Consider the following 11732-nt stretch of genomic DNA (forward strand, 5'->3'; position numbering starts at 1 on the left):
ATGAAAGGGCTGAAAACCGCGGGTTCGCGGTTCGGTACCGGTAAGAAAGAAAAGGGGAAGCCAACGGAGTAACGTAGTTGATGGAGGTGGGTGGAGGAGGCGGTGGCTGTTACGGAGAGGTGGAAGCGGTCGCTGGAGGATGGACCTCAGCATTGGTATACATTGGGTAGGGGAAGCGGAGGAGGAAACAGCGAGGTGTGCACAGGTGAGAGAAGCAGTAACGACGACTTGAAGGTGGAGATAGAGATGGGTGGTAGTCGAAAAAGAGGAGGCAAGAATCGCGAGAATGTTATCGAGGTTCTTTCCTAGGTCTTTTCAAGAATTTCCCCTCCTGGCAATGGTTTTATCATTCATAGAAATTTAGAAAATGAGGAAACCAAAGTCAGTGCTGTTTTATCATTAACCCTATCTTACTCCTTGTATGTTTTTTGTACGTTTTTACATAAGTCACAATGCCATATTTTCCTTTATTCATTTCTCAACAAGATGGTCAAATATTTTCGTCATCAACTACAATAGAAGCAGAGGAAAGTTGAAGCAACAATAGCAAAAGGCTACATCATGGGCTGGAGTGGATTAGAGTGGAGTTGGCACATCCCCTAACTGTACTAAAATTGTCAAATTTCTAATATGCAAAATTTCATATAACGGAAACAAAATAAAATTCTACAGGGTGGAGGGCAGCCTGCAATCTGGTAGGGCCAGATCCCCCTTCTTCCTACCTGGGGACAAAAAACGTCACAACAATCATAATTTAATATTAAGGAAGAGCAAAATCGAAGTAAGCAGTGGTTGAAACAATAGCGACACAGGATGAAAGGAGAAGGAAAGAAAGTATAATAGAAGAAAGAAGAAGAGGTAAGCTGCGAGTGGAGGCACAGGTAAGGGGGTTAGTTAGGCGCGTGGGGCCACGCGCGTTCCCACGGTTTCGAGAGGCATATCGCACCAGCCCTCCGTTTCGCTTCCCTCATCCTCTCAACCCCTCATCCCCTCTTCGTCTTCATGGAAGGCCAGCTCTCGATGCTTATACAACATCATATACGGCTTCAAGTGTATGCATACACTTACAGATCACGTGGACGCGTACGTACATACACGTATGTACATATATCCAAGCAGAATACCCCGCCAACGACCGAGAAGTTCCTGGGCCTACTACACCCCCTCGATCTCGCCCATTCCGTAGCCTCGTCCTTCCTCCTCGCTAGCGTTGGCGGCGCGGCGCGGCGCGGTCACCTCTGACCTCCCATTACCGGCTCGACTGACCGACGACTCGACTCCCTCGCACATGCACGCTGCCTCTTCAAGATATAGACGTACACGATGCTTGGACGAGCCTTGTCCGACCGGATGGATCCTCGGGAATTTCGAGGAATTGAATGTTGGGGTAGATTTCAAATTGTGGAGGTGGCTCCAACGTTGGTACCAAGAGAATTCCTGTAGGTCTTTGAGGGGTTCGCGTACGGTGTTAATGGTGCTGTTAACAGATTTCAATCGCAGCTGGGTTAATTCTTGTGGTCTCCAAGAATGTCCTTCAATGTTGTTCGTATTCCAGCAAGAGTTATCAAAGAAGGGTGTGCAGTTCAAAACATGAATTCAATTTAACAACACCTAAGTAGAAATGGTCCGTGTTTAAAGGGTTAAAAAGTATGCTGTTTCACTTCGCGAGCATCTTCCGTTTCGGTGGAAGAAGAAGCCGTGTCGTTAACACGAAGATACGATCCTTCGACAACGTCATACCGTTTAACGCCCCTTTCGCCTCCGAGAACTTCTCCTAATGGATTCGCCGGCCTACTTCAAATTGCCGCGGGAACTGATGCTCCGGTTGCTTCGAAAGAACTTATTTAATGACGGTGGATCGGTACAAACAAACCTGTTCGCGCAATTTTCGACGCAGTTACTCGATGCATTCCTCCTTTAATGCATTTCTCAAATAATATTCAAACTTAATGGGTATATTATTCACTACTCATATAACACTACATCATCATCAGTGGATCACCCTTCAAATTCGACACCAACAAATAGTATATTTTCGCTAAAGTGTAAAAAGTACCGAAACAAGGTAGAGAGAGTGGCAGACGGGGGCTGTGTGGGGGTCCTGATCGTGGAGCGCCGCCAAAGAAGACGCTCACAGATATTCCCAAGAGCAAAAGCCTGCAACCGAGGTCACTCCTCCTCGTGGGAGGGCCCCCAGGCGCCGCGTAGCCTCCCCCGTCGGCTCGGCCAGCTACGAAAAACAAGACTTTATGGAGCTATATCGCAAGAGGAGTACGCGCGAGCTACAGTTGCCTCGTTCAGGGCCGGCTGAAGGACAGAGAAACCCTGAATAACCGAGTGGTACAGCAGATGAAAAAATCTGCTGTGAATAATTGTTCGAGAAACTCTGACTGGATTAACTTATTCATGATTAAGAGACCATATATGGATTTAGATGACATGGTAGATCGTATAGACCATAAATGTCCAATCTAGGTTGCATCGAGTGAAGAGGAATCACGTTGGGCTGCATAACATAAGTTCTATTTGCAAAAATTTCCATTATTTTTTTTGTTCCGAATATCTAAATAAGTAACAATTATTTATTACATTATTAATGACTATAATACGTATTCAGATTTTTGCGAAGTACCTATCCGAATATCGAGGATGTGTAAAATATTTATGAACCAGTTCCAATGAAAATCAACCACATCGATAGAACGAGAAGCGTTTCTTGTAAATGATCAAGAATGATCATTTCTTGTAAATCTAGTCAAGCGAATAGAACGATCGTCTGTAGAACAAGCTCGTAATCGACTTGTAGTCAGCCGAGTTACTTAGTGATTACTCGTTTATCTAGTCTATCCTCGTTCCCTTCTTTTTCATCGTGTTTAATCAAACTTGTACAATATCGGCTATTCAGTGATGCATGGAAGGTATTTTGTAATCGATGACACTGTTGATAATATCACATCGATAAAATCCAATATCATTGGATTAATTAAATCGCCTGTCTTGTAGGTGTGCTTCAACTATTTAATTTAATTACTAAAACAAATAAATATAAAGTACTATACATACAATTATGTATAGAGTAGATTCTAGGAATGAATTTGTCAAGCTTTTAAACTGTTTAATTTAATTTAAAGAGGGAAGGAAAATAGAAATGTATCATTTTCATCATAAATTATGGTGGTGGAAGGATGGTTTTGAATGATAAAAGCAATTCCAGCGAAATGAGTGCGCGTGCTGGGTAGAAGGCGAGGTACGAGCGAAAGGTTCATTAACTGGACTGTACTCTCAAGAACGAGATAATTAACGCGTTAAACCGGCGCCACGTCAGGTTATCGGGCCTCTCCCCGTTTAATTACGTATACCTACGTGTTGTCGCTACTCTATTCAACCACCGGTGATACACGTCCACGCTTTTGGTTAAAGTTGAGCCAAAGGGCTGTAATTATAGGTAATCATTACTTTTGCAGAGAAAACTTGATACCATATACATATGTACTTTTTCATTCGAAACACGTTCGATGATTATTATCATAGATCGAAATCACGACTCTACGTGGTATTCAATAATTGCCCGACACGTGATCCGTCATACGTACCTAATAAAAACTGTCCGATAGAAGTTGGATTCGAAGGAGAAATCGCGAGGTCGCCGCCGCCGCGAGTCCGAATGAGTCCCACGCAGAGACGATGATTAAAATTGTAAATATGTACGGTCGACCCCCGGTGTTACGACCTTTGCGCACCTACGGCACCCCACCGACTCACCCCATATATCAGCGGATATTAGATTATGGTAAGAGGTGAGCATTAACGAACGTGGATTCGCGCACACCTCATTTACCGCCCTTAGACTTCGTTCAATGTACCATTTTTCACCCAACTGCCACGTCTTCGTCCCGTTCGCCGGTTTCTCCCTTGGGAGCTGCGAGAATCTCGCTTTTTTATCCGCTCGAGGTATCAAACGATTATCGTGAATAATTGATCTAATATGAGAGGGATCCAACCGCGAGGAGGATACATTTGTTCTCGTTACAAGTAGGTGAAGGTTTCGATGAAAGGTACCTTCGATGGGGCTAATTGGATGCAGTCTTTACCAAATCATTTTTATTTCTTCTTTTTATTACCTAATTGGAAATTTGAAAGTGATTGGATTGTGAAATATCGGGATAATTTGGATTTATTGTTCTTGATTGATCGTTAATTATGGAGATAGGTATAGTCTGGATAGCATGATTGCAATTTTGTTATTAAATATTCGAATTCTGATTATTAGAAATAGAAAATAAGTATAAATTTCTTCAGAGTCAATGTTTCGCGAGGGTTTTCATAGAGCGACGGAGTTTGCTTGGCGACACAACCCCGTGTACCGAGCTCCCCCTTCGGGTTTGTTAAGGGCAGCGTGGGTGTATCGACGGAGACAAGATGAACGTTAGAACACGGACGCGGTCCTCCTTCGGCAACGTTCGACCGGTAATGCATGGGTTTTGTGTCGCGGCGGGCGGCACACTTTGTAACGACCGCGGTCTTTTGATTCGATTAATCTTCGATGTATGTATATACACGCGCTACATATATTCAGGGAAATATAGCTGAACGCATGAGCCAGAGAAACGTGTGCGTACGTTTGTATGGCATACTGCTGGGACCGCCGATACATTCGGAAATAAAGTGTCGTGCTGCGCGGATGGGAGCCGTCCGAGTCGGCCTGCCGCTAAGCGCCATGAAAATATTGCCCCCTGCTCGACCTGCATCCGCACCCCTTTACCACTTTCTATCTGACAGCTAAGCCGATTTCTCTTTTTCACGAGATATGGGAGGAAGGTTGCGGCTCGAAAGACAAAAATTTCATCATTTTTATATAGTAAAACAGTATGGCGGCTCTCTTAAACATTCGGGATGTTGGGATGTCGCTACCCACCATTAAACGACTAATTTTGATGAACCTCCTAAATGAGATGAATAAGAAACGACTAGAAGACGTGGAAAAGAAGGTCCATTCATAAAGGTCAATCACAGTCCCGTATATAAGTTTCTTCGAAATCAAGCAGAATTCCTTAGAAGAGTGTCGGCGGAGCGAGGATAGCCGCCGGGGTGAGTGTGTGTTGGTCGATTTCTGTTGTCATCGTGGTCTGGAGATGGACGTGAGAATGCGAATTCGTAGGTAAGGGGGCGTAAGAGGGCCGTCAGAAGGCCTTAGGCTGGCTCATTACCAGCAATTGTGGCCGAACGGCACCCTGCAGAGTGGTACACGGCTGCACCGGCCTCCGCCGACCCGAACCACTGCCTGAATCTTCACCGCCGCTGACCGCGAGCCTGCCCCCGCCTGTCGCACGACAACGGAATTTAATTGCTCGATCAATCATTATTTTCCTGACTCCATGATCACTACTGTGAACACCTCTTCTAGATCTTCTAGATCTAGATGATTCCTTTTCCTTATTTCCAATCGTTTTTCCGGACGATTGACGATTTCTTATAAATTGGAAAGGCTTCAAGATCTCTACCAAAGCCCCGTGTAAGATTCAACAAAAGACGCCTTCTAATCAAACACGATGTATGTAGTTGCTTGACAAAGAACCAGGAAACACATTCCCCCATCGATGAAGAAACCGCGGCTGGTTATCAATCGAATTAACAGAATACATTAAGTACATCTGGTGGTTATTCAAGCATCGGCGCGGATAGCGGTACGCATAAAATTCCAGCTAATTCCCTGTCATCATTGTCACAATGAAAGGCTAAACACACGATGTTCAAAGAATAATCCAGCGATCGAATCTCCGGTCGGCTTGGTCCCTTTGATGACTGCGAATAGATCGTCACCACGCGCTGGCCTCTTGAAAGAAGAAGAAAGGAAGGAAGGAAGGAAGGAAGGAAGGAAAGAAGGAAGGAGAAGAGTTGAGACAGCGTGGAGACAAAACGAACCAATTCTCGGGCTTTTACGATCATTCTCCACGCTCTCACCGCGTCATTAGCTGCTTGCTGGATAGATACAAGCTCGTATTACGAAAGGGAATCCCCCTTCCCGTCGCGTCGCATCGCGTCGCGTCGCGTCGTTGAGACTCACCCTTTCCGAGAAACAATCTGTTACAGTGGTCCACTTGAATGGCGAAACGTAAAAATACCCCTCGAGTTCCCACGTGGCCGGCTCAATGGACCGGCTCATGGCAAGAAGGGGAGGGAGGAGGATCCTCGAGGACGGCAGACGGAGTAGAAGGATCAAGCACGAAGAAGTTGACCTGTGATGAAGAAGGAGAGGACGACAGAGGGGGAGGATGGATTCGTCGCGGAGTGCGGTTTTCAACGAAGCCAATTATTAGATGCGTCTCGAGGCAAAGAGACGAAGAAAGGAGCCCCGGATATCGATGTGAAATACGTGGGAATTTATATTTTGTCGTGTACGTAATTGGGAACGCGTCGCGTGAAAATACCGTGGGTTATCTTTCTGCACGTTTCTATGTCACCGTAAGAAATTTAAGTGGAATTTTGGAATTAATTAGAAATAATTTTTCCAATATATCGTACATATGAAACTCTTTAATTAATCTCTGCAGGTTGAAGGGGTAACTAGTGCAAAATCGTAATGACAAGAGTCATTCTTCTGCATTGGACATAAAATTGTAACGCACCCTTGTGTATCGTCTTAAAGTCACGGCCACGTATGACCGCTCATTTAGGAGGGCCATTCATCCTCGAGACACTTCTCTTGTCCAGCGCAGCGGTCTGAGAAAGCACCGGTACGATATTTCTCTCCCTGTCTATCATTTTCTCTTTAGGCCCGTGCAGGCCTCATTCGAAATGGAACGAAACGAATTACCCGCGTTGTCGAGGACACGTGCTCTTCGGGACTCGTCGCGTATCCCTTCGTCTTCTCTTTCCCTCTTTAATTGTGTGACGGCCGCTTGGGCGGGCACCGCGAACAGGGTGGGCGGTGGAGAGAGGGATCAAACATTTATTATTCCGAGGGATAAGTCCCTGTAAATATGTACAACGAAAATAAAGAAACAAAAAGGAGGGGACGAATGGAATGTTAACCCTTTCAGACCCCTTTGCGTACTTTCGGTGCATTATATCTTAGTCGCTCTTCGTGGTTGTTGGCTGCTTCCTTCCTTGAAATATGTACTTTTTCTTGAAGAATGGTTTTGTTGCTGCGGCCATTTCGCGTTTTCATTTATTTTGGAGCGGCGAAGCTTTTGGCTCCTCTGAAAGGCTAAAGAGCTTATGTTAAGTTAGGTGGGATTGGGGTTAGTATCCCTCCGCCCCATTTTATTTCCTTTCACCTAGACAAATGTACCCTGACCAATAGATACACCTTCTTCTTTTTCTTGTTTCTCCCTGTCTACTTGCTGCATCTTTGTGCAGGTCGGCTAAATCGAAGAGAGGAGACGCCGCCGCAGGGACACTCGTTCCTCTGACAATGGTCCATCCGACCGCCATTGTATCCAGCTACATTAATTGTCTCTTTGAAGACCGATACCTGCTCCTCCCTATTTCATTCCTTATCTCATGTTTCGATTCTGGCACCTTTTTATACATTGATCTTGTTGTTGGTAGGGGTTGATAAGGGATGAAGAGACAGATCAAAAAGCTGTGATGTTCAAGGTTTGAATCTGAGGGGAAGAAGGTGAAACGTTTACTTCTTTGTAAGGGAGGAGTGATTGATGTTTGAGTTTGGGGTTAGAGATGTGTAAATAGAGGATGTTTCATCTTGATCCGAATCGGATCAGAGGTAAACAGGGGACAATAAGTACTGATGATTATTGTTAAAAATTTGAAAGTATTAGTCAATCTTTTAACTATTTTCTTGAGAAAATTCTCGTATTAATAATTAAGCATTACGAAATTCTCTTTTCTAACTGATAGTCAATTTTTCAGTCATCTTTGACAAATAAGAAGTATTAAAAATTATTAGAAACAGGTGACCGTAATTAATATCAGCCAAATTACCATATCCTTCTCGGTAAGTTGCTTTCAAAATCACCGAATTTGACGAAAAACGAGCCACTGAGATCGTCCAGCGAGATCCCCGTAAATCGTTGGACGATGTTCGCTGAATTACGAGCGATATCGAAGAAGGGCACCGGCGATATAATTAAGGAGACGATCATCCTCTGCTCGTGTCTCGCGTTGGAATCCAAATTTTATGTCGGTATCATAAAAGCGCGTGACGGCAGAAGAATTAGGACGGCACTCAATCCCTCCACCGTGGTCCTAATAAGGACCACTAGAAATATATAAAGGTTAATTCACGCTGGAACTGTCTATCAAATTAACCACTTTTAAAAAGTTAAAAAATTGGCAAAGAAAACAATATTTGTTGTAATTTATAAGAAACTCCACAGAAGATAAGGGGGTTAAATGAGGGTTAATTTGTAACGATGATGGATTTTCATATCATTTGAAATACATATTACAGTAGATTGTCGTTATACCGTCACCGCGCGAAAAATTTGTAATGCTTCCGGGCTCTCATTTGAAGGGAGGAAGGAAGATAGAAATGTATCATTTTCATAGACTATGCTGGCGTAAGGGTGGCAGTCGAAAGACAGTCTGGGCGGCAGGCGGAAGATCGAACAACCGTGTCCGTGAGCCTTAAATCAACGAGGTTTAGATAAAGAGAGAGCATTGCAAAGGAAGAACGATATATGGATGAGTAATATGGGTTCTTCGCTACCCTCACGAGGACGAGGCAGAAAAGAAGACGAGGGTGTCGCGATTCCCTGCTGTGCATTGATGGCCTCATCTAGCCTAGAAGAGCTCGGGAATTCAGCGGTAATTATCTTTTCTTCGGGCCGACGGCAACCAGAGGTGTTTCTGCTGTAATCGGTCCTCGAAAGCCTGGATCTGAACTTCCATCAAGATGTTCCTTGATCGTCACGTAATGATCTGCTGAATCTGTTGGCAATTTTTAACGAATCTGGAAGTGTATTAATTGATTAACCCTTTTCCTCTTAACGACGTACAGTAGAATTTCATGTATTTGGAGTATATTTGTGCAAATAAAAATTTTATTGAATTATCATTATTGCTTACGTTTCTTGGAATTGTAAAGCCATAACCTGGAATCATTTCCTGAAATGGCTCTCACATGGCCTTCCATCCTTGACCTATTTCTTATTCATCTTTTCAAAAGTTCCATATAATCCTTATGAAAATTGCTCTTCGGTCCTTCGGTCCTTCGGTCCTTCGGTCCTTCGGTCCTTCGGTCCTTAGGTCCTTAGGAAAGCCTCTCGAAGGCGAGTTACCATGTGGAACAAAAGAAGGAATAAAGACCGGCGGCGCGAGTCAGGTGCTAAATAATTTCTGTCCCAAAGCCAGGAAAAAACGATCCGCTATCTTCGATTCTTCCACGGCCACATGACGTGGATATAAGTTACGAGCGTTCGAATAATTACACGGTTCGGGTTCGAGTTGAGTCGCGGTCAGCGGAAGGCAAAAGACAATTTTACGCAGCGGGGCACCGTGGTCCCAGGCGACCCAGTGGCAATCTTCTCTTCTGCCAACTATTCTGACCCATGAAATCGACAGGCTCTTTTTCACGGAAGAATCAGCTATCGAGAGCTTTTAATGTATCCCCAAAATGAAATATTATACGTAGGATGTATTTTTCTTCAACGCTGACTGATATTCGTTTTGATAAATCATTAGATTGCTAAAAATTATTGGAACTAAAAAGTTTCATGGCACAATAGTTGTCTAGAGGTACAAAAATAAAGTTACAATCATCATAGACGTTAATCAACTTATCAACAACCCAAAGAACTTGAAAATAAACAAATTTTCTCGCGCACTTTGGCACAAACAGGGGTCGCGGAACGGTGACACTCAAAGATTTACGATATTATTCATTACTTATTTCGAGAAAGAATGGAGGAGAGGCAGAAGAGGCCGAAATATATCTCTTTCACCACTTTGGACGCGAGTCGGTGCAGCCGAGTAGCAGCGTATAATCGAGAAGCAGGTAGTCGTATATCGGTCCTGGATGAGTAATATGGCGGCCCTCGCTGATCGTGTCCGTGGAAAGATGCATATAATACATAGAGAGAGGGAGGGACGAGGGGCGAGGGTGTCGCGACATCCCGCTGAGCGCTGATGGATCCCTGGGTCCTAGGGGTCCCGGGTGCACGATTTCGGTAATTAGCTTTTTCGTTCAGTGCCAATTACGCCGCGAGTGATTTACATAAAGCAGGCCCATGGACCCGCTTGTCGGATAGCACCGGCCGGACTAATGAAGGCAACTTTCTATATTGACGGATGTCCCTTTGGGTAGCTATGATCAGGTCAGGGCACCGCCATCCCTCGGAAGCACATAGCTACTTGCACCGTTTTAGTGCATTTTTATAAAACAAAAAATAAAATTGTTGATAAACAGTTTATAGTACCTATAGGCATAAAGATAAAAAAGGATAACATTTATCCCATTAATTTTGTATAAAATCAATAAAAGGAACTGTACAGGAAAATATTCATGAAAGCCATAAAGTGGAGAAAATATAATCACATATTTTACCTTTCTTATTGGAACAGGTTTTATGAGTAGACCCAACAGGAAATTGATTCTTACGTAACATGGAAATAAATCAAAGATAATCATCAGACGAAAATTCAGTTCATTGAAACTTTAAAATCAACCTAGAAAAACAATTATCAAATATTTAATAAAATAACATATCGTAAGTGTTTTCTACCCTTGTATTTTCTCTAAGGAAACCTCGTTGCTCCTTACTGTACCACCAAAAACTTTCCATCCTAATACATTACCCACGCCATATTTACGATTTTCAGCTTCCTATGACGTCAGTCCGCGAAAATCCATATATCAAAGTTAGAAAGCGCATCCGAGAGACGATGAGTACCAGAGCCGAGAATTCTTCAAAGGTGATCAGCGGGGGTCCTCCCGAACGGTCCCACCTCACGACACACGGAATTATTCTTTGGCAGCCATGTGTTGGCCAGTCAAAATTTGTGGTTTTCCTTAAACGGCAGCTTCCTCGTGTTTCCACTGGCTGGCAGGTTCACCCCTTTTTCGGAAAAAAAAAAAGAAAAAAAAAAAGGGGAACGTTATTAATCGTGGTGCGGTGGCCGTTGAAAAGAGAGGCAGAGACAAGGAGCACGAGGGCAGTACGTCGTTCTACCTGACACCAGAGGAGGATGCTCAGGTAGCCGGAGAATCCTTTGACCTTTCCACCGGCTGTCCTGCGGGATACGTCTCGTTCCTGTCCACCTTCTGTCTTTTCTCACCGAAAGAATTCCGCCAGCGGCCGATTCCTCGAGAGAGGGCGGGGTAGCCTGGTCTTCGGTCAGCTCCCGCTATTCATTTTGCTGCCTCCGAGAGAATGGGAGAATTAATAAGTGACATCTAGCCGGAGAAAAGGTTTTACGCGGCTCGCGAGCAGAACAGAAAACGAGAAGGGAAAAGGGAGGACTTTTTCAGCTCCCTTTCACGCGTACCGTCTTCGATTCGCCGCGGACTTCTTCTTTGTTGTGCCGGTGCTGCCCTTTGTCAGCGAGCCGAGAAACGAAACACCTTGTCTTAGGTCGCGTATAACACAATGCCCCGCACGATAAACCCAAATGGGAGACATGGGTCGCCTGACACCCTACCACACACCCCTTCTTCCTTTTTTCTTGTAGCCTGCCTTTGAAGGGATGGTGACACGGGACACGTGCTCCTTTTGGTAATTATGAACCATGACAGTGAACTAATGATGGTGTTCCGTGAGTTTTTTAACGTT

At 44.3% G+C, this 11732-nt stretch overlaps 1 long non-coding RNA gene across 1 annotated transcript; it reads right to left on the reverse strand.

The window, feature by feature from the left end:
* Window positions 1-10636: 10636 nt before the first annotated feature.
* LOC117603289 (uncharacterized) lies at window positions 10637-11732 on the reverse strand. The gene is made up of 3 exons (XR_004581186.2): window positions 11449-11732; window positions 11133-11319; window positions 10637-11018 (listed from the first exon to the last, which is right to left on the reverse strand). It is a non-coding gene; the product is annotated as an uncharacterized LOC117603289 (long non-coding RNA).

This window comes from Osmia lignaria, chromosome 4, assembly GCF_051020975.1.
Source record: "Osmia lignaria lignaria isolate PbOS001 chromosome 4, iyOsmLign1, whole genome shotgun sequence".
NCBI lineage: Eukaryota > Metazoa > Arthropoda > Insecta > Hymenoptera > Megachilidae > Osmia > Osmia lignaria.